The 20,119-nt window shown below is 41.5% G+C and overlaps 1 protein-coding gene across 1 annotated transcript in view; it reads left to right on the forward strand.

Annotated features, from left to right (window-relative positions):
- AMMECR1 (AMMECR nuclear protein 1) overlaps positions 1-20,119 on the forward strand; it is a 238,564-nt gene that overhangs the window by 51,115 nt on the left and 167,330 nt on the right. The window contains exon 3 of the mRNA XM_077889506.1: positions 5,968-6,020. The gene's annotated coding sequence lies outside the window, so the exon portion shown is untranslated. The remainder of the gene's footprint in view (positions 1-5,967; positions 6,021-20,119) is intronic.

The raw sequence follows: 20,119 nt of genomic DNA on the forward strand, positions 1-20,119 counted from the left end.
AATTTGCAATGTTTTCTATTGGGGAAACATTGTATTTTGTTCAAATGGAAAAAAACCCAACACTAATCATTAAATGGGGGACAGACAGACTTCCAGTGCTTTGGGTAAACAAACAAGCTGACTCAGTGTCCTTGGTGAAACAAAACTTTTTCTGAGAGCCAGGAATCCAATAAACACAGGATGTGTCTATGCCTCTCAGTCTGTTCTTTGCAATTGGAATCATAGTCTGCAACGACTTGACTCTGGACTGTCCCTCCCTTCCTTCCTTTCTTCCTTTCTTCCTTCCTATCAAACTGTCAGCATAGAGCTTTTCACCGTTCTGGCTCTGAAGATTGAATACTCCTGAGAACATGCTAAATTCCAGGTTTAAAGTGTGTGTGTTTGTGTGTGTGTGTGTGTGTGTGTGTGTGTTGGCCAGGGGTTACTGACTATCCACATTTGCAAAAGAATGATAAATTTCAGTCACACCTGTCTTCATGGGAGCAAGAAGTTAATCTGTGGCAGAACAAAATGGCAGAAACAGGACAAAATCCCAGACCTTTCGACTCCCTGTCCAGGGCTATTTCCATTGTCCTAAGCAGCCTCACCCATTGATAAAATGTTTTGGCACTTGAGTGTACACCAACAAATATTTCTCAAGCCATATCCTACAGAAAACTAGTCAGGAATTAATAAAGAATCCTTAGTCAACTAAAGCTGAGAAATGCTTTGTATTCTATCTACACTTGGAGATTTGCCATGCATGTTAGCATTTTAAAGGCTCTGAGAAGACTTGCAGTAAACAGTTCTGCTTAATTTTATTTAACTCAAAATCTTCCAACCTTATCAGACGATGGATCCTATTAACTATGGATCCTATTAATAATGCCTATTAACACCTTACAGTGTTCTATAACGTGTAATTTGGAAAATGCTAGTAAACTAAGTCAGTAATGTGAATTAAACTGTACTTACTATGCTTTGGACACTGCTTAAGGAAATACCACTGGTTTCTTGGACAGTTCATGCTTTCTTTCTTTCTTTTAAAAAATACTTTATTCATTTATTTGAGAGAGATTTCTTTCTTTTTAAAAAGATTTTATTCATTTATTTGAGAGAGAGAGAGAGAGAGAACCAGAGAGAGACAGCACAGGCCAGGAGAGGGGCAAAGGGAGAGGGAGAAGCCGTCCCCCATTGAGCAAGAAGCCCAATGCGAGGCCACATCCCAGGACCCCGTGATCATGACCTAAGCCAAAGGCAGACACTTAACTGACTGAGCCACTCAGATGGTCCCAGTTAATGCTTTCCCCACTGCATACATTGCATGCTTTCCCCCACAGTCTTTTTTCTTCCGGTTGCTAACTTTTGCTGAGATCTCTCAAATTAACTACTCTCAGGACAACTACCTTGTTGATCTAAAGCAATGGTTCTTAAAGTCTGATCCTCGAATCAGTGGCATTGGCATCACCTGGGAACTTGTCAGAAATGCAAATTCTTGGGCCTCACTCATTTCAGGACCACCAAATCAGAAACTCTGGGATAGAGTGCCACAATTTGCGTTTTAACAAGCCCTCCAGGGGATTCTGATGCACCCTCAGGTTTGAAAATCCCCGATCTTCTATGGAAAAGCTTTAAACCACTTTCCCTACATCTGTTATTATTTCATTTTGCCTCTTATCACTCAGAAAACAGCCAAGATAAAGAAAGGTGCCTACATCATATGACATGTACCTACATAATAGTCCCTTCCATATCCCATCCTTAGATCAAAAGACAGTTCCTTTGGCAAATAAATCACTCATTCCCTCTTTTGATATATTCAGTTTAGGATAAAAAGCTTTGCATGAAATATGTGGAGATTATCCCTTAAGCCAGCCTATCCACACCAAGCAGCTTGCCCCACCAAGTCATTGCAATGCTGAAACTTCTTAAAGGCACCAGACATAGTTGTCTCTGAACAATAAGCCATTTATACACACACAAGTTTCAAAGGAAAGCTATACTATGAATTTTTCACAGTCCTACTGATCAACAAGCCAACGAATATCTACTGAGTGCCTCTCCAGTGCCCACGCTCTAGGCTTTCAGAGAACACGATGTGGACCGCCTGCCCCCTGGGATGTTACACGCAGTTTCAGAGAGACAGCTATCCTATCAAAAACCATTCAACTGCACTGAGTAGTGACCAGAAAGTGCCAGAAGAATGCTATTAAGCAATATCTAGACTGGAAAGATACATTATTGAAAGAACATTGAGTTGAGAAGCAGAAAACGTGGGTTGGAGTTCTCCGTGTCCCACTTAATAGCTCTGTGACCTTGGGCAAGTCATAACCTGTATGGGTTTTAATTAATACTCTGTAAATTAAGGGTAATAATACTACACATGCCCCAAAGCAGGGAATGGAAATGGATGTGCTCTTTTAAAAAAGCTTTTTATTTATTTGAGAGAAGGAGAGAGAGAGAGAGAGAGTGCATGGGCAGGGGAAGAGGCAAAGGGAGAGGGAGAAGCAGGCTCCCTGCCAAGCAGAGAGCCCAATGCAGGGCTCAATCTCAGGACCCCGAGACCATGATCTGAGCTGAAGGCAGATGCTTAACTGACTGAGCCACCCAGGTGCTGCCAAATGTGCTCTTGAGGTAGCTTTCAGTATAAGACCCACGATTCTGGGATCCCTGAGTGGCGCAGCGGTTTGGCGCCTGCCTTTGGCCCAGGGCGCGATCCTGGAGACCCGGGATCGAATCCCACGTAGGGCTCCCGGTGCATGGAGCCTGCTTCTCCCTCTGCCTGTGTCTCTGCCTCTCTCTCTCTGACTGTCATAAATTAAAAAAAAAAAAAAGACCCACGATTCTAAGAGGTCTGAAATGGAAAAGTCTGTAGGTGCAAGCAGGGGTGAATTAGCCATGGTGCTAGAGAATTCATGCTCTAGCCCAGGGTTGCCAGGTCTTCTGATTTTTCTAGAGAAACAGAAATACTTATTTTGTGTGACACTTGCCCACTAAAATTTTTTTGGCAGCTAATTCTAAAGTTTTATAATTGGGTCAAACAAAACATGTCTGTGAGCCAAATGTTTTGGTCATATTGCTAACTGGTAACCTCAGCACTAGACAGGATCCACAGAAGTCTTCACAAGGAAGATGGAACTGTGGGGATTTTTGCTGAGGTTGAAGTGAAATGGTGTGATCAGTGTAATTGTGACAATGCCTCACTTCAAACCAAGTCAATATTTTTTTGCTCTCCACATTTTCATTTGGTATTATATAAAGGCATGGCTGCAGTCAATTACAGACTACTTAAATAGCTCCTCCTTAAAGCTCTCCCTGACCAGGCCAGCCCCAAGTGCTCTCTCTCCCTTCTTGGAGTTCCCATTGCAATTATTTTCCATGCAATTCATTTAGCAATTAATCACACGGTGCTTTGTGGCACCTTTTCTTTTGTGGTCTTGAACTGCTATTTAAACATGTTATAATTATTTAAGTGTCCATATGTTTGTCTTTACTTCCCTCTAAGTTAGTAAGCTCTTTGAGAATGGAGGCCAGATCTTATTCTTTTACACTGCCTGACAGAGAGTAGAATAGTCTGTTTTGGATTTAATTTTAAAGGAGAATAGTAGAAAAGAGTAGTATACCTAAGGGAATCTCTCAGCTGATTTTTAGATCGTACTCTCTCCAATATAGTCTGTGCTCTTGATTATATGCGAACTTGTACATTTCTATTTAGTAAACATAGCTTCAAAACAGTGAAAAGATAACACAGGGGATGAGAGGAAATATTTACAAACGCTTATCAGACAGGGCACTTGTATCCAGAATACATAAAGAACTGTTACAACCCTGTAATAGAAAGACAATGCAATTTTAAAATGAGCAAAGGATTTGAATAGACATTTCTCTAACGACATAAGAATGGCTAATGAGGACATGAAAAGATGCTCCACATCAACAACCATCAGGGAATGGCAAATTAAAATCACAATGAGATACCGTTTCACACCCTCTAGGATGGCTTTAATAAAATAGATAACAAGTGTTGATGAAGATGTGGAGACATTGGAACTCTCATTGCCACCACTGGCAGGAATGTAAAATAGTCCAGCCGCTGTGGAATCTAGTTTGGTAGTTCCTCATACTGTTAAACACAGTGTCACCATCTGATCTGGCAGTTCCAATCCTAGGTATGCACCCAAAAGAATTGAAACCATATTTTTCTTTCTTTTTTTTTGAAACCATATTTTTCATACACAAGCCTGTAAATGAAAGTTCACAGCAGCATTACTCATAATAGCCAAACCAACCCAAATGCCAATCATCTGAAGAATGGGTAAACAAAATGTGATGTACCAATACAATGGAACAGTATTCGTCCATAAAAAGGAATGAAATACGGAGACATTCTACAACAGGGATGGACCTTGAAAACATTACACTAAGTGAGAAAAGTGAATCACAAAAGACCTGGTGCTGTATAGGTCCATTTATATGAAATGTATATGAAGAGGCAAACCTATAGCAAATAGATTGGTGGTTACTTGGGGCTGAGGAAGGGAGGCAGGGATGGGAATGGCCACATGCTAATGGCTCCAGGGTTCCTTCTGGGGGTGATGCCAACGTTACAGAATTAGATTGAGGGATAGCTGCACAACTCTGTGACTATATTAAAAACCACTGAACTGTATACACGGGCGAATTCTGTGGTTTGACCGTCTACGAATGATGTCTCCATAAAGTTGTTAAAACAATAATAGCCAGTATTTAAATAGCATCTATTGTGTTACAGTCTTCTAAACCTCCTAGATGTAGTAACTCATTTAATCCTCACAAAACCCCCAGAAGGAAGGTACTTTTACTGCCCCTATTTGACAGATGCAGAAATGAAGTCACACAAGCATGAAGGGATTAGCCAAAGGTCTCACAGTGGGGAGTGGTGGAGGTAGAATTCTAATCCAGGCCGTTTGCATCTAGAGTGTTCCATTCTTCCATGCTTGCCATCTCTCCATTATTCTGCTGTAGCGAGGAAGAGACAATCTTCACAGACTCAGACTAGGCTGAGAGTAAGGGTAGGGCAAGTTAACTAGCAAATAAGAGGGAAAAGGCTACAGAACAAACAAGGGGAATGGATTTATAAACATTTTGGCACCACAAGCAATTTGGTTACTCCTTCTGCCCATCCCAGGAAGAGTATGCACTTTGTACCTAATATGTGGGTGACTGTGTCTGATGAGCTATACGGGAGGCAGAGGGTGTCAGAGTAATCTGTACAGAATGGACTTTACAGTGATTCAGCAGGTCATGTCTGTTGCTTTCTAGAGGAGGGCACCCCAGTTCAGAGTGATCTATGAAATGGAGTGGAGATGACTCACATTTTCCTCTTGATTCCTAGGAGTAAATGGAATTATAATGCCTGCCAGACTCCCCTAGAGCCCCAAGTTTCAGAAGATAGCTAGGTTCATTTATTCTAGCACAGGTATTTATTAAGCTAAATGGGGGGGGAGACACAAAGTTGATGATGATGACCATTTTTGCAAACGTCCGCCATGTGCTAGGCTTTTCAGGTTCTGACTTATTTAATCCTTAAAACATCACCTTTGGGTAAGTATTATTATCACCCTATTTTACAGATGAAGAAGCTGAGATTCAAACCCAACTTTCTCTGACCCTGGTGCTCTTTCCACTATAATATACTCCCTCCCACCAATATTTAATGAGCCCATACTTACACAAGTCACTACAGAGTAATACAAAGGTCCTCTCCTCAAAACACTTATAAACCAGCTGAGTAGATAAGATATAAAAAATATTAAAGCAAAAGTTAAATAGTGCTATACCAATAATATACTCATATAATATGATAATGTAGGTATGTTATGTATGTATAAATATGCTCTCTATATAGAAACAACACAACATTAGGAGAGATGGGGATGCCCACTATTTATTCGACAGGCTCTGTTCTAAAGGTTTTGCAACTATGATCTCATTTATTCCACTTTATAGGTGAGGAAGCAGGCAAAAGGAGATGAAGTCATTGGCTCAGCACCAGATAGCTGGTAAGTAACAGTCAGGACTCGAATGTAAGCAAGATGCCTCCAGAGCCTCATCTTCTAGTCATTACATTGGATTTCCCTAAGTGCAGTACCATAACGAAGGTTTGGGGGGAAAATGCTAGGGGACCCCAAGGAAGAGGGCTATTAATCTATCTGGGGCAGTCAGTAAAGGTTTCCCACAGCATGCAAAAGTTGTGTTGGGTCTTAAAAGAGGGTAAGAATTTACTGGTGCAATAAGAGGAGAAAGGGTGTTTTGAGCAGAGGGAACAACATGCTCATGAACTTCTGCAAAGACCTAGTTTATCTGAGGAACATTGAAAAGTTCAGTATGACTGGAGGCTAGAGTATGTTGGGATGACGAAGAGGTGGGAAGAAGCAATGCTAGTGGAGGATGAGACTGGAGAAGTAGGCTGGGCAGTCAGAGTGAAGGTATGCACAGCAGAAGAATGAATAAAAGTGAGCTGGACCAGGATGTCGACCGTGAGATTCTCCCTCTTTTTTTATTCACTCTTGATTTTTCCAAGCCTGGGCAATGAGTCTTGCTAATGGAAAGGAGATGATCCATGGTGGTAAAGAAGATTATCATGGAGAAGTCTCCTGGAAGAAAGAGTCTCATATACACACTTGAGAAAGAGACATTTACCCTCCTCTAATCTACCATTAGGTTAAGTGCAAGCATAGGTTAATCAATACCCACTCAACTACCATATATACACACGCTGGGAAGAGGGATGGTTCTGAGATCAGGAGGAAGAAGCTACTAGTTAGCTTGTTTCAAGAGTTTCTCACCTGAGGTCTAACTCCTTAGTTGTCCCTTCATCGATAGGCCTGGGGGAAGAATATCCTTTGGTTCCTTTGCTACTTCCCTGTGCAAAACTAAGAGAGTTCTACTGTATCCTATGGGCAATGGACTGCCAATGAGGGTTTATAAGCAGGGAAGTATTAGGAGGCTCAGTCTTGAGGTTGATTGGAGCCTGAGCTACAGGGAGGAAGGGACTAACTAGAAGCAGGAAGCCTAGTCCAGGTGAGAGAGGATATGGAGTTTAACACCATTGACCCATTGGTGGCGGTCAGGAGAAGTGCCTCAACTCAGGATAGGCTTCCAAGGTAGACTAGCAGCCACTTGGTGACCAACTGACTACAGAGAATAAGGGAAAAGGAGAGAGGACTCTGGGACACAGCCAACTATTCTGACAAGTGAATTTGACAAACTCATCACTTTGGGAGGAGATTTGTTCACACTTGGCTACTTTCTGCGTAGTCTTCTAAAGCTAGTGAGCTTGCCTTGGTTGTCTGACTGTGTTGACAGCAAAGCCAGCCATGGGTTACACCCTTCCTTCTTATCTCCTTTCTCTTTTCTCTCATTTAGTCTAGAACTCCATGGTTCTCCTCGGCCTCCTTTGTAGGTTCTCTTCTGCTCTTGTAACAAAAGGAATCGGAAGGGGCAGCCTGGGTGGCTCAGCAGTTTAGCGCCGCCTTCAGCCTGGGGCGTGATCCTGGGATCCCAGGATCAAGTCCCACATCAGGCTCCCTGCATGGAGCCTGCTTCCCTCTCTGGCTGTGTCTCTGCCTCCTCTCTCTCTCTCTCTCTCTCTCTCTCTCTCTCTCCCCCTCTCATGCATAAGTAAATAAAATCTTTAAAAATTAAAAAAAAAGGAATCAGAAAGTCTGGAAACGTCATTTCCACACCGCTCCTCCATGTCTCCCAGGTCCTCACTAATGGTAGCACTCTGGGTGCTGCTTCCCTTCCTCTGTGATTGGGACCTTGCTGACTCATATTCTGTTCAATAGAGTTCATTATAACCCACCATGCTCTTTCTTCCTAGACTTGTACATAATTATCTTGTGTTTGTGTGTGCTTTGTTTCCTCTCTGTGTTTTTCCACATGGCCTTCTGAATTTTTGCTACAGCATTTAAATACAAAGAGAAATTTCTTACTGAAGCATTGGCTTGGAGTGAATAAATTCTTTGCTAAGAGTTTATTTGCTAACATTCTTAGCAAAGAATTTTTTTTAAAAGACTATCAACACCATAGAGGAGCCATGGATTCAGACCCAAATCATATTTATCTTCCTCCAGCACATCTGTCCAGGCCACTATCCTACTCCAGATGGTTGGAAAAAAGGTTGATGGAAAGAAGTTCATGTTTCTAAACCTTGTAGGCTCTGGCTGCAACATAATTTTGCAACCTTAACTCCTACTACTCTATATGTAGCTCTTCTTTTCCCATGCTTGTCCTTGCAGTCATGTTATTCATGCTAGCTTTCTTTCTCTTTCCCATTCCCATCTGTTGAAATGCCAGCTGCTCCTTTGTGTCTGGAAGGCCTGATTATGGTTAGGAATCAGAACTGGCTTTCAAAGCCAGATTTACTGCTTACTGACCGAGTGATCTTGGGCAAGTCATTTCCCCTCACTGAGACTCTTTCCTCATATGCAAATGCAGATCATAGTAATCTATTCTTAGAGGTGTAGTGAAGAATAAATTATATGACACAAATAGGTACACCTACTGAAGGGTCCATCACATAGTAAATGCTCAATAAATTATTGAATGCCTAAATTTCAGGGGATGTGGCATACCCCTCCAAAGGCCATCCATGTATTTCAAAACAAGGAATCCCTGGAGTTTTATTCATCAATATTGGAAAGTCTACCTGAATGAAAAATAATATATTTGCTCCCCCATTTCCCACTGTCTTCCTCATCGCTCAAAAGTATGCTCGCATGTGACACACGTGAACATGTGCACGAGTATATGTGAAAGAATATGTGCTGGGGGGAAGGATAGGTATTTACCTCAGCAACTACATTTCAGAGTGAACTGAGGAAACAAGACTTGTTTTCAAAATAGGTAAAAACCACTCTAAGGCCAAGAGTGGACATAGAGGAAAAAAGTAGGGTTTAGCCGAAAACCATGATGGGCTGCATGGTTCTCCAGCTCTGAAGTTCCAGCTCATCACTGAAGGAAAATGAAGTCTCTTGAAATGAAGGAGACAGCCTGACAGAAGACTTCTGTGTCTTACAATTTAAAATAACACTAAAAGAACTGCTGAAAGAAGATCCTTCTCTTTTTTTGCGTTTCATAGAGAATTAATATCAGATGGAAATTAGAATCTTCCCAAACCATTTACTAAGAAAGTAGGCCACAAAAAGGCTCTTCCTGTGAACTATCATAGAAATGGAAAGCAATCAAGAATAGAACACCAGGGAGCAATTCAAAGGTGCAGTGAAAAGGGGATGGAGGTGGGATGATACTGAATATCATGAAAGAGCAAGCCTGTTGTTAAAAAGGAAACCCAGGGAGGGGCCTCAATATATCATCTGAGGTGTGAGCACAGTAGTGGGAACAGAGCATGAGAGTGAGCGAGGAACATGTAGAAGGAGCTGTGCTTGGTGTTAAAAGCGCACATCCCCGGGGGCGCCTGGGTGGCTCAGTGGGTAAGTGTCTCTTGATTTCAGCTCAGGTCACTACCTGAGGGTCACGATATCAAGCCCCATGTTGGGCTCAGCTCTAGGCATGGAACCTACTTGAGATTCTCTCCCTCCCTCTCCCTCTGCTCCTCCCTAATCCCATCCCCCTCTAAAATAAAAGTCCATATCCCACTAGATTGGCAGAGCCAGCAGTGGGGCACAGCAGTTGTCATTTCAGTGTCTCTAAGGACCACTCAAATGTGTCTTCCCAGAGAACAATTCCCAGAAGGGATTTGGGTGCCCCCCAGGGCACAATCAATTGGTAGCTGATTGGCAGTTGTGGCCATAATCATACCCTCCGTAGGGCTCTTCATAAATTGTTATTATTCATGGAAGTAGAGTTTCCTGGGGGGCACTATAATCACTCTAATCAGCACGACTCTTCAATTCATCAAATTCAACATAGTATTGAGCCACCCCAGTATGTATTTGTGCTATGCTAGCACACCCAGGATCATTCGTTTATTGAGCACCTACTATATGTCAGGCATTGCTGTGAACCCTGGGAATAATGCAGTGACCAAAACAGACAAAAGAAAAAAAAAAAACCTGCTCTCCTGGAGTTGATTTAATGAGGTCAAAGAAGAATAAAGCAAACTTATGCTACTGGGCCTCTCTGATACACCAGGCACTTTACATCCATTTAGTCTGGATGAATCTATAGAAAGATTTATAGTACCATTTTACAAAAGAGGAGACGAAAGCTCAAACAGATTCAAAACCAGGCCAAGCTTACACAGCCAAATAGTAGTGGTAGAACTGACATTTGAAGCCACCCATGTCTGTCTCATTCCAAAATCCACAAATTTCACCTTTTCAACTTTTTGACCTTCCACAGACCCTTAGGGTCAATTTCATCATGCTCAAGATTTAACTTTTAGAGACCACTGACAAACAGCCAATCATAAATGCCCAGATTATTTAAAGTTCAATGGGTTGGCCAGACCGTGGGGATATGGAGATGACAAGGCATAACCTCTGTCCTTTAACTCCTTTACTGAGTAGGTGGAGAGGCAATCTAGCAGAGTGGTCAAGAGCCCAGGTGTTGGGGAAAGACTACCTGGCTTCAAACCCTAGATCTGCCTCTGCATCATCTTGGGCAAGTTACTTAATTTCTGTGCCTTAGTTTTCCCACCTATAAAATGAGAATAATAAGTACCCACATCACGTAGGAGGTGGTACTGCAGGTATTGAAGAAGATAATAATAGCCAACACTTATATACTACTGATGATGTGCCAGGCACTATTCTAAGCAATTTATATATGTTAGCACTTTGATGTTGACCAGCAGTTCTCAAAGTGTGGCTCAGGGAACCCCTGGAGATCTGTGAGGTCAATAGTATTTTCATAAAAATACCAAGGCCGGTTTTTGCTTTTTTCACTTTCGTATTCTTACAAATGTATAGTGGAGTTGTCCAGAGGCTGCATGATGTGTGATCTAGCAATAGGTTGAATGCAGAAGCAGATGGGAGAATCCAATTATCTTCTCTTCATCCAAATATTAGAAAGATTTGCAAAAATAGGAAACAATGCTATTATCCTCACTATATTTTTGAGGAGTTTTGGAAAAAATAATTCTTTCTCATAAAAATGTTATTTGTATTAACATATGCAATAGGTTTAATATTGTCATTTAAATTTTTTTATTTTTAAAAAGATTTTATTTATTTATTTGAGAGACAGAGAGGGAGGAAGAGGGAGCACAAGCAGGGAGAGGGGCAGAGGGAGAAGCAGACTCCCCACTGATCAGGGAGCCCAACACGGGGCTGGATTCTAGGCCCCTGAGATCATGACTTGAGCCGAAGGCAGACACTCAACCAACTGAGCCACCCAAGGGCCCCATGTGTGGCACTATTATCATTTTAATAAGATGATAAATAAATATATTTTTTAAATTTCTCAGTTTTGGGGCACCCGGGTGGCTCCGCGATTGAGCATCTGCCTTCGGCTCAGGTCATGATCCTGAGGTCCTGGGATCGAGTCTCACATGGGCTCCCCACAGGGAGCCTGCTTCTTCCTCTGCCTATGTCTCTGCCTCTCTCTGTGTGTGTCTCATGAATAAATAAATAAAATCTTAAAAAAATAAAACAAAAAAATAAAATTTCTTAGTTTTAATATATAACAAACTTAACATTGACAAATATAAGCCAAGTAAACAAATACTCTTTGAGGTCCTCAATAATTTTTAACCATGTAAAAATCCTGAAGCCAAAAAAATGCAAACCTGTGGTACACATGACACCCGAAAAGCATTCAGCACATGCCTGACACATAGTAAGCACTCAATAAATGTAAGTTGTTAATCTTATTATACCTATAGCCATGATAAGCTCCCTATGATGAGTGCCTTAAAAGAAATGCTAAATGCTGTGGAATTTCATGGATAGGTAAGCTCGAAGCCAGCTGACATCCTAGAAAGGCTTCTTGAAGTAGGTGGGGGAAGCCTGGGTGGCTCACCAGTTGAGCGTCTGCCTTCTGCTCAGGATATGATCCCAGGGTCCTGGGATTGAGTCCCGTATCTGGCTCCCTACAGGGAGTCTGCTTCTCCCTCTGCCTATGTCTCTGACTCTGTGTGTGTGTGTGTGTGTGTGTCTCATGAATAAATAAATTAACTCTTTAAAAAAAATTTGAAGTGTGGCACTAGAGAATGAAGAGAGAACAGAATGGAGAACAGAGAACTCTGTGGGGGTGGGGGAGAGGAGGTGATCCCAGGTGGAAGAAACCCTGAAGCAGGAGAACAGAGGGGGTGCTCTGGAAGCAAGGAGTGGTCCAGTTCAACTGAAGCCAGAGGAAATGGGGCAGAAGAAGAGTCATGGGAGAAAAGGCTGAAAAAGATCAGTGCAGCCAGGAATTGAGGAGATCCTTGAATGTCAGGATGAGGAGTTTGTACATTACTCACTAGTTAATGGGGAGCCACTAAGGGTCTTTAGACAAAATCTGAGGTTTACAGAGATGGCTGGCAGCTATGTTGAGGATCATTTAAAGAAGAAGAAGCTGGATTCAGAGCAACTAGTTAGGAGGCTTTTGCCACAGTCTAGGGAAGAGAGGATGAAAAACCAAGCTAGAGTAGTGGCCCAAGGAATGCAGGAGAGAGGAAAGATGAAAGAATACAAACATCTATTAAATAGGTAATTATTCATTGAGCTTCCGTGACCTCCTCTGTCTTCCTCTCCAACATTAAGGACCTCCCCGGCCCCAAAGATAGGTCATATTGGAAATATTTCATATTTATGGCACCAAAGCTGTGGTAAACAGTAGCAAAGGAAATTGGGCAGAGCCGGCATGTCAGATTTCAAAATGAATGTCCACGGAAAATCAGGGAGCTTGAAGAAAAGGATGAAAGTGGAGAGATACTGGAGGTGAGGGTAGATATTAAAATCCTCACTCTCTGTACAAATTAAAATGGGTGCAGATATATGACTTAGGTAATCTAGGGGAAAGAGAAGTTATGAGTTGAGCCCAAGGCCAAATGAAAAGTATTTTTTTTTCAAACAAAAGCAAAAGAAATAGTCCACCCGTCCTGAGTAAGAAACTGCTGTGAAGCACATGGACATAGGGGGATGGAGGGTGGGGATTAGTGTATAATAGTTTCAGCATTTTGCCCAGTTAATTAATGGTTTGGTTGGGGTGTTATTAAAAAGAAGAAAGAAAAGAAAAGAAAAGAAAAGAAAAGAAAAGAAAAGAAAAGAAAAGAAAAGAAGAAAAGAAAAGAAAGAAAAGAAAAGAAGCCAAGCTATTCAGTGATTTAGTTCAATGTTCCCGCAGTCCCCACAGCATTCTCTCTGCACTGTGTAAGAAACAATGAAGTTCCTGGAAAACCATGGGCATCTGTGCTCTGCTATGCTGGCTATTTCACAGAATCATGAAGACGTGGGACAGAGGTCTTGCAGACAGAGCTGGTGGCTCTTGAGAGTCCAACCGGCTAATGTGTATACTTCTACTGGGCAGGAATAAATTTGATTCTTAGTTCTGATAGTTAGCATTGGTAAAACATTCCCCTGGCAGGATTTCCACATTGGGCCTAAACAGTCCTCGTCTGTGAAGGAGTGTGTTCAGGGCTAGGGGAAAATCCCACAAGTCCCATTCTTCTTCTCTTTCTTCTTTTTAAGAATTTATTTGTTTATTCATGAGAGACACAGAGAGAGAGAGGCAGAGACATAGGCAGATGGAGAAGCAGGCTCCCTACAGGGAGCCCAACGCAGGACTCGATCCCAGGACCCCAGGATCATGACCAGAACCAAAGGCAGATGCTGGACCACTGAGCCACCCAGGCATCCTGAGTTCCATTCTTCTTGAAGATTCATGGTTATTACCATCGCCTAGTGGCTCTACTCAAACTTTGCCCCCAGCCCACCACCTGGATCGTGCTGACTGGGGAGACCACAGTGGAAGTGAGTTTCTGTGTCTCTGGCTGGGTCTGGCAGACTTGTCTACTGAGCTATTAAGTGATCAACAAGAAGCAAATGACCAGATCCATCCCTCCCACATCAGTAACAGAGAAAGCAATGGCTTGCATTGATTGAGGACTTACTGAGTGCCGTGGACACTTGGCTTGATTCATCTCACTAAAACCTCCCCACAACCCTGCAAGGCAGGTACTATGGTCATATCGTAGGTGAGACAACAGTCTCAGAGAGGGATTTTTTAAATGATTTTTCTTTTTTTTTTTTTTTTTTTTTTTTTTTTTTTAAATGATTTTTCTTTTGAAGTAAGCTCTGCACCTAACGTGGGGCTTAAACTCACAGCCCCAAAATCCAGAGTCGCATGCTTTTCTGACAGAACCAGCCGGGTGACCCAGTCTCAGAGTTTTAAGTGACTCATTCAAAGGCACACACTAGCCAGGAAGTGGCAGAGTTAGAATTTGAACCCTCACCTCCTGACTCTATCATGTCTCACCACCACGAAAAGAGTTTATTTCTTGTTTTCTCCTGACTGTGCTGCTTCACAGGGTAGAGCATGTTTTGATGATCATAGCACCATGGATCCCTCTGAGTCACCTTGTAGAATTCCTACTCATCTGATGGCCTCTGAGGTGTTACGTTAGTCACCCTGGGAAGCTACTCTAATCCAGTCTGGTCTCAGACTGGGAGAACCTCAGATTCAGCTCCTGTCAACTACTCTTTATAACATTCCTGTCTAGAAGTCTGCTAACTTCTGCTTGAAAATTTCCATTCCGAGCTAGCTTTGTGGACATAGGGCTATTTCATTTTGCACTGCCCCCCCACCCCAAATTATGCAGTGGTCCTGCTTCTAGTGGAAAAAAACCTCATTAGCTCAGGAAGTAGCCCCTTCCATTTTTGGACTACACCGTCTCTTAGCAAGGGTGTTCTTATGGTGTAAAGAAATCTGTGTATCTGGAGGTTCTTCCCACTGGCTTCAGAGACAGACTTGAGATACAATTTCTAGCTCAGCAACCTCCTCTCTGTGGCTATAAGCAAGTGATTTTCACCTCTCTGAACTTCAGTTTCCTTGTTTCTGAAATGGCAATACTCTTACCTTCTTTGCAGGTTTTTTTTTAAGGACAGATAGGACATAGCACATTGGAGGTAGTCAATGAATGGTAACTGAAATTAACATCGTTCATGACCCCTATCATAAGTATATTGAGTACAGAGTACAGAACATGGTATAGAACACAGATCCCAATGTGTTCTTGCCTCAATGGGGAAAATCACTCTTAAAAAGTCTTATATTGTCACTATTCTTCTTACTTTCTATACTAAGAAAACTTGATATCATCAGCCCACTTATCATTTCACCTTGAAAGTACAGCAATTTAATATAATCTAGTTTAACAAAGAATACACTCAATAGCAGTTGTAGTATTTTACCAGGAGATTGCTTGGTGTTTTAATTTTGTATAATAGTTTTTCATCCCTAATCTCATCTTAACCTCACAATAGCTCTATGGGGCAGGCAGGGTAGACATTAGTTCATATCATCTATTCATTCATTCATCTATTCCATCACTCTCTCCTGAAGCTCTACTATATGCTAAGTCCTATACTCAGGGCTAGGGTTACCACAGTGAACAAAGCAATTATGACCCTATAGAGGTCATATTCTAGTAGATTTGCAGACGAGGAAGCTAGCTTCAATGTTTATGTAGTATCTGTACTAGGTCACATGCATTGTAGGGGGTAGATGTGGGATCAGACTTAAGGTTTTCAGATGCTTACTTCAGTGTATATTCCACCCTCCCAGTCCATTTCTTATTCCCCTTCATTCATTGCCTTCCTTTCTAAACATCGCCCAGGGGTTCAAAGTCAAGTCACTCTAGTGTCCTTGAAGTGTCTGCTGATCTTGACTACTTGTCTGGATAACCTGTCAGTAACCCAGAAGCAGAACTTGGATTGGGTTACTGGATTGGCTTGGATTACTTCAGTCAGTCTTCCTGCTCATTCCTGGATTAATTCACCCTTTCTTTGGCTAGGTAATGTAGAATTCCCTCTTCAAAAGCCTAATGTGACTCTCAATTGCCCACATATGCTATCAAGTTCAAACACTCTGCCTGGCTTTACAGCTTTCTATTATCTGGTCCCACACTGCCTTTGAACCTTATCTCTTTATTCCCCCACCTTTCACACATCCATTCCAAGTTCATTTCTGAGCCTGTGGCCTATTCACATACCTCATCACACTTGTTACCTTCATCCCACGAAACTAGATGCTCGCCTTTGTCCCTTCCATCTAAAGTAAGTCCTACGTAGCCTAACTCCTACTTCCTTCATGAAGCCTTCTGTAAATGGCTGCAGCTCCCAAGGATCTCATCAATAACTAAGTAGACTTACACCTGGGTTTTAAAATTAATTGCCCAAGTGCAAACTAAAGCAGATAGCCCTTCATTTGAAAAAGTCCTGGGGATTTAAATTGGCTTCATGCTTAATATGAATCAATTGAAATGATGCAGTTACAAATATATAAGTAAATAGATAGCTGGACGCAGGGTGCTTGGGTGGTGCAGTCGGTTAAGCATCCGACTCTTGGTTTTGGCTGATGTCATGATTTCAGGGTCGTGAGATCAAGCCTCGCATTGGGTTCCATGCTTAGTGCGGAGTCTAAGATTCTCTCTCTGCCTCTCCAATAAATAAATAAATAAATAAATAAATAAATAAATAAATCTTTTAAAAAATAGACAGTGAAGGATGGAATCTCAGCCTGTACTAGAAGAAATATCATGCTTAGATTGAAATAATTACTGGACTCACTAATTCACTCATTCATGTAAAAAACACTCATTTCTTTTCAATGTGCAGACCCTTTGTTCCAGAAATACCTTTCAGCATTATTTATCTATGGAAAGCTTTGTGATACTCCCTTGATGTCCTGAAGTCCCACCATGATGCATCCAGGAGTTATCAATTTGTCTTCCTTTATTCTGCTTAGGACTAGGTATAGGATTTTTAACCTGAGGACTCATGTCTTATCAATTCTGGAAATACTCAGCCATGTCTCTTCAAACATTACCTCTTCCTATTTTATTTCCTTCTGGAATTTCTATTAGATGTATGTGGAGTGTCTTAGTCTATCATCTGTATCTTTTAATTTCTGTTTCATACTTAGCATTTTTATAGTATTGTGTTATACTCTATGAATATCTCAGCTCTATTTGTTATGTCACTAATTCTTTTTTTTTTTTTTTTTATTTATGATAGTCACAGAGAGAGAGAGAGAGGCAGAGACACAGGCAGAGGGAGAAGCAGGCTCCATGCACTGGGAGCCCGACGTGGGATTCGATCCCGGGTCTCCAGGATCGCGCCCTAGGCCGAAGGCAGGCGCCAAACCGCTGCGCCACCTAGGGATCCCTATTTGTTATGTCACTAATTCTCCCCTCTCTTATGTCTTATTTGTAGTTTATTTTTTTAAGATTTTTATTTATTTATGAGAGACAGAGAGAGAGAGAGAGTCAGAGACACATGCAGAGGGAGAAGCAGGCTCCATGCAGGGAGCCTGATGTGGGACTCGATCCTGGGTATCCAGGATCATGCCCTGGGCTGAAGGTGGTGCTAAACCGCTGAGCCACTGGGACTGCCCTCTTATTTGTAGTTTAACCTGCCAGTTGACTTTTTTTACATTTCAATGGGAATTTGAGCTAAGGTCTTCCAATGCTTGTCCCACATTTTCTATGTTCTTCATTTCTGGAACTTTTCTTCAATGTGTATTTGTGTATATATATTCTTGCTTTATTTATTCTGTTTCTTTTTGACCTCTTAAAGCCTTTAAACATACAATATTTTAAAACCTGTTTAGATTGCAATAGTATCAAGGTACCTGGATAGCTCATGGTTGAGTGTCTGCCTTTGGCTCAGGGCGTGATCCTGGGGTCCTGGGATCAAATCCCACATTGGGCTCCCCGTGGGGAGCCTGCTTCTCCCTCTGCCCATGTCTCTGCCTCTCTCTGTGTGTCTCTCATGAATAAATAAATAAAATCTTTAAAAAAAAAGATTGCTGTAGTATCTTTAGTTCCTTAGAACTGAATTCTCCCATTTGTTGTACATACTAACTCTTGTTGTGGGTTTCTTCACGTTGCTTGATAATTTTCCTTTTGAGCTTCTCTTCTGTAGGAGCTGTATTCTGTGAGAATTTGAGTTGTAGAGGTGACCTTATCAGCAGTTTTCCATTTTCTTCTACCAGAGATCTATGGTGCTCCTAGTTCTGGACCAGCTTCTATGAGAATTTCTCACCTCAGAGTCTGTGAACTCTGGGTACTATGGATTCCAGTCTTATACCAGTGGGTGGCTCAGACTTACATTTTTAAATTTCTTATGAGTATATTTCTATCCCATTCTAGGGAAGATGGCCTATATCTTGTTTGTGGACACTCAGTATGGCATAATAGCTCAGAGCATGGCCCCTGGATCTGAATCTTCTACCTGCCACCTTCTGGCTATATGACCTTAAGCAAGTTATTTAAACATTTAATTCTTTATTTGTAAAATGGGGTTATAATAGCACCTACTTCATGGGGTTTTTGAAGATTTAGCAAACTATTATATGCAAAACATGTGGTAGAAAAGTACCTGGCACATGGTAAGCACTAAATAATATCTGTTATTCTTGTGTCCCTGGCTATTGGGCAAATCTGGTTTCAATTCACAGATGAGGCAGGTCTCTTCTGCTCCTTGTTTTGTGCAGGAAGCACAATTCTATTTCAGTTCCAAGTCCTTCAAAGAACTCAAAACCTCCATTTCTAAAGCACATTGTCTGGCCCCATTATTTTCATTAGTCATGAAACTTCAATTCCTGCTCATTGTTGTGATTTTGAGTTTTATTTTATTCCTGGAATCTGGGGGTTTTCCTTTCTTGCCTCTTGAGTTCAGCTGCATGTTTTTATGGTTACATTTTATTCAGTGGGTCTCTGTGTTTGGAGTTGTGTTGCTAATAAATAGTGAACAATAGCAGATAAGCTAACTGTTCAATAGTAGGGCATTTGTTAAATAAATTGTAGTACATCCTTCAAATGGAATACAATGCAACCAGAAAAATAATATATGTCTATATAGTTATATGATCTGGCAAAGGATACACCTATATTGCATTATTAAGTGAATAAGCAAGGAGCCAAGAAATATATGTCTATACATTTATGCATTTGTATGCATAAAAAATGTTCCGGAGGGATGTGCACCACAACCTTTTACCCTGGTTACTTCTAGCATAGATGTAAGGGATAGACCCTTACTTTTACTTCACTTTTTCCCTTCTGTTATAATTTTAAAAAATAATGTGCAGACATCTCTTTTTAAAAAGCAAATAATTTGAAAGAATCTCAAAAATTACTCCCTCTCCGATTTCACCCCCCTCAAAAGAAAGATAAATAACATTTACCAATCATCCACTTGGCCAGGAGCTGAAATAATAATGATGAATAAGCTTCATTCCTCCCACAAGAAGCTAAGATCTAATGAGAGAGATAGCCATAAATAAGCACAGAGTGCTCTAAGAAATGTTCGCAAGTAGGCAAGGGAATTCCTGACTTTGTCAGAGGGAAGGGCACTCAGAGAAGCTTCACAGAGGAGCTGGGGCCTGAACAATGTAGAGTTCATCAAGTGATAGAGTGTGGAAGGTGTGAAAGGAGTACTGACAAACTATGAGTTCCAAATTTTCAGACTTGCCAGTTGCCAACCCATGGGACAAAATTGGCCTGCAAACATCTTTTGTCTCACACCTGAGCTACCTCACCTTTTTAAAATTAGCTACCTACCCCTGAAGACATTCCAGGGGAAAAAATCTATTTTAGAGCTGGTTCAACAGAGGACAAAACAGATGGGTTTGGAAACCATGTCACATTAAGGGTTCAAGGACCTAAGCCACTATAGCCCCAGAAAAGAGATAGCTTAGGAGAACATGTCTTTCTTCAAGCCAATCAAAAGCTACTCACAGAAAAGAGAGAGTAGATTCATTCTGTGCCATCCCTTCATTCATTTGACAAATATTTGTCGTATGTCCGTTATGTGCCAGGCTCTGAAAGAACTGCTCCAAATAACCGAATTAGGACAAAGGAGTTATACATGTCAGGAAGGCAGATTTAAACTCAGGATAATGATTCCTAACCATTTTAGGTGTCAGTGCCCTTTGAACCTGATAAAAGGTATGGGCCCTCTCTGCTGAAAGATGTACCTATACACAC

Source organism: Canis aureus, chromosome X, assembly GCF_053574225.1.
Source record: "Canis aureus isolate CA01 chromosome X, VMU_Caureus_v.1.0, whole genome shotgun sequence".
Taxonomy (NCBI): domain Eukaryota; kingdom Metazoa; phylum Chordata; class Mammalia; order Carnivora; family Canidae; genus Canis; species Canis aureus.